Genomic DNA, 3,730 nt, shown 5'->3' on the forward strand with positions numbered 1-3,730 from the left:
AAAAACCAATAAATCAAAGTAATGAAGGAATACCCTAAATTTTCACAGCATTAGCATAAATAAAATAAAATGAATTAAAAAATAAGAAAAAGATAAAATTTTGATGGGGAAATGAAGGTACACATAAAACTCAATATAATACCTAGAATGTAGGATCTATTTAACCTGATTCTTTCAACACTAGGTGTTTTCCTGTACTACAGGAAATAGGGTCTTAAAAAGGGTCTTTTTTGTTTCTACAGACTACTTATCCATTATTTCAGAGCTAAGGTCGCGATATTGGGAGTGTCTGTAAACAATATCAATCTCTAATATGCTTCCTTGAAAACATAAAATCCCCAAACATTTTAGTCCAATTCTAGTTGATATTTTTGCAAATTGGGGTTCTAATATAATTAAGGTCTAATTGCATGCCCTTCCCTCTTATACCACCAGTCCCCCCTGCCCCGCCATTTCTTTGTTGTTGTTGTTGTTTCCAAACCTATTCATTGCTTTTTCTACCCTCTAAACTTCTTGAATCAAAAAAGAAAAAAAAATATTTTATATTTTTAGAACATAACTATTTTTCCTTCCCAAAAAAACTATGATAAACAAATTTTGGTTCTGATTTTAGGTACTAGGTACATACTCATGAAATTAAATTTTTAAGAATTTCTGATTGCCTCATAATTTATTGTCTTTCTTCATTTGAGGCAAAAAAGAAAGTTGGAAGATTTATATCCCATTTTTAGCTTTGCTTCTTTTCCTAGGATCAGTGGCTAGGGCACTTTTCTGTCTGCACTTAGAAAGAAAGCCTTGCACATTTGGCTCAGTTCCAAGTAAGGAGTTAAAACAGGGCCAGCTGGACAGAACATGTCTGTGAAAGTAAGCAGTTTGCTCTAGAAGAACTCATAGAGGTCCTTGGGGAGATTGCTTCATTTTCAGGAGCTGAATCCCAAACCTACTTGCTTCATTTATAAAGTACAAATTGCATAAGAGAATAAGAAATGCTTCAGCAGTAGTGGACACCAGAAGAGCAGCTACGAAGGAGAAACAATCTCAGCTCTGTCTCAGTGAACAAATCAGAGCAGGCATCCACCAGCTTCCTTTTGAAAAAAGAAGCTGTTGCAGCAGGGAGTACCCAATGTACATTATAAAGCATGTACAGTGAAATAATGCATGGTAAGTCTAATGCGGGAAGTCTATTACATCACTTGAAAAGCATGGATTATTTCCTGGGATAGTCTATGGAGAAAGCCATGGAATACTTGTGTCTGAAAAGAACACCAAGGAAACATGCTAACCCATTGTTAACTGTTGAAATAGTTTATAAAGATGTACTTTCTCCCATGTGAAAACTTGGGAATCTCTTCAGTTCACTAGAGCTAGAAGCATGGGAGATTCAAGTAATGAAATGAGTTACTCTGTGAAGGAAAATAAAATATGCCTTCTAGTAAGGATATATATGCATACAAATACAAAACAATAAAAAATTGATCCACATGACACATACAATAAAAGTGTTTAATTTCTATTAAATAGAAAATACATTTAATCTGTTGCTTTTCATTCATAGTAAATAGAATAGAGTCCATCAACTGGTAAGACTTCAAACACATGCAGGAGTTGTTTTAAAAATCCAGTCTGTCTGGCAAGATGGTGCCGTAGAAAAAGTAGTTGCCAAGCCTGAGCTTGATACCTGTATCATACATTGTGGAAAGAGAGAACTCAGGTTGTCCTCTGGTCTCCATGTGTTCATCATGATGCATGTATGAGCATACTTGCACACACACACACACACACACACACACACACACACACACAAAGTGTCTTAGTTTCTTCATTGCTGTGACAAAATACTCTGACCAATACCAACTTGGGGAGGAAAGGGTTTATTTGTCTTACATCTCCCAGGTCGCATTTCATCAGGGAGCCCAGGTAGGAACTCAGGGCAGGAACCTGGAAGCAGAAGCCAGAGCACAGGCCATGGAGGAATGCTGCTTACAGGCTTGCTCCACTGGCCCCTGCTCAGCCTGCTTTCTTATGCAACACAGGCCCACCTTCCCAGAGGTGGCACCACCCACAGTGGGCTGGGCCCTCCCACATCTCTACTCAGGAAGATGCCCCTCAGACATGGCCACAGGCCAGTCCAATAAAGGCAATTCCCCAACTGAGGGTCCCTCAACCCAGGTGTGTCAAGTTGACACTACAGCTATCCATTACACTAAGTAAACTGACACATAAATAAAGGTAAAAAAAATCCACTGTACATATTTAAGAAACTCAACATACAAAAAATTAAACAAAGTATTTAAATTTTCCAATCTCTACCTTTTATAGAGCTGTATATACCCACAATTTAAATGAAGTATAAAAAATGAAATTGCTGCCATAAAACTTGCAATCATAAAAATATATCTCATGGTATTTCACCAGGTTGAATAAAAATTGTCATCATATTTATTGTTCTTTCAGTTTCCCCATCACCCCCTGTATTCGTTTATTAATTGAAATTGACTTTTAATTGCTTCATTTCACCAGATACTTACTGTACACTAGAGATTCGAAAGAGAAAAGTCAAAACCCTGTTGCCCCTCCCCCAAATTCCATGTTACAGCTATTAAATTCAAATGAATATACCTTGCACTCCACACCTGATCATTCATCCTGAATCCTGTTACTAAGAAATAATTCCTCATTTCCTATTCCATGGCCATTATTTTTCTCTTGTTTCACACTAAGGTTACTGAAGTGCATATGCAAGGATTTATTCTCTATGCAAGGCATTTAGTTTTTAGATAGTAAAATTGCTTCCATTAAAATTATGCTACTGGAGCTGGAGGGATGGCTCAGTAGTAATGAGCAGTGATGAGCAGTAGTTATTAGCAGTTAAGAGCAGTTATGAGCCGCTCTTTCAGAGGATCCAGGTTTGATTCCCACCACCCAAATGGTAGCTAAAATATATAAAATATTAATAAACTTTTAAATTTCTTTACTTAAAACATTTAATTATGTAAATCCATGTCTCAATCAAAACTTGGCTCTCTGCTTTTGAAAAATAATGTAATTTTCCAAAATATATTTCCCATTAAAGTACTAAATGAAAGTCAATACTAATGTTAAACGGGACTCTTCCAAATCTCATGTATGACTCTGGGATTTTTGGCTTTTATGTTTTGATTGCTGCTACACAGTAGATGATCCTCAATTTCTCTGTTAGAAAATATCACCTTTTCTCTAATGTTCTTTTAAACCCAAGCATTGCATATGCATATTCTCAAAAATTATCCTTTCATTGTGATGTGATATGTAACCATCGTCTTTTATTATTCCTAACTTTCCATAGATTCTTATGTTTGGAGAGAGACAGACTTTCTAAGATTTGACTTCCTCACTTATTACATAAACCTAAAGACTTTAATTTCTCTGTGATTCATTTTCACACAAAAAATAATATGGGAATAGATTACCTTTAGAATGAGGACATATCATGCTTATAAAACAATAAAGCATGGGATGGATACATGGCTCAGCAATTCAGAGCACTGGCTTCTCTTGCAGAGGACCTGGGTTCAGTTCCCAACACACTGTGGCTAACAACCATTTGTTTCTCCAGTTCCGGGAGAATCTTACACCTTTTTGGATCTCTGCGGGCATTGCATGACACAGATGCACTTACATAATGCATGCAATACAGTCATGCACATAAAATAAAAATAATTTTAAAAATCAGTAAAGCATTTGTATTGAC

This window comes from Nannospalax galili, unplaced genomic scaffold (assembly GCF_000622305.1).
Source record: "Nannospalax galili isolate Female #2095 unplaced genomic scaffold, S.galili_v1.0 scaffold140, whole genome shotgun sequence".
Taxonomy (NCBI): domain Eukaryota; kingdom Metazoa; phylum Chordata; class Mammalia; order Rodentia; family Spalacidae; genus Nannospalax; species Nannospalax galili.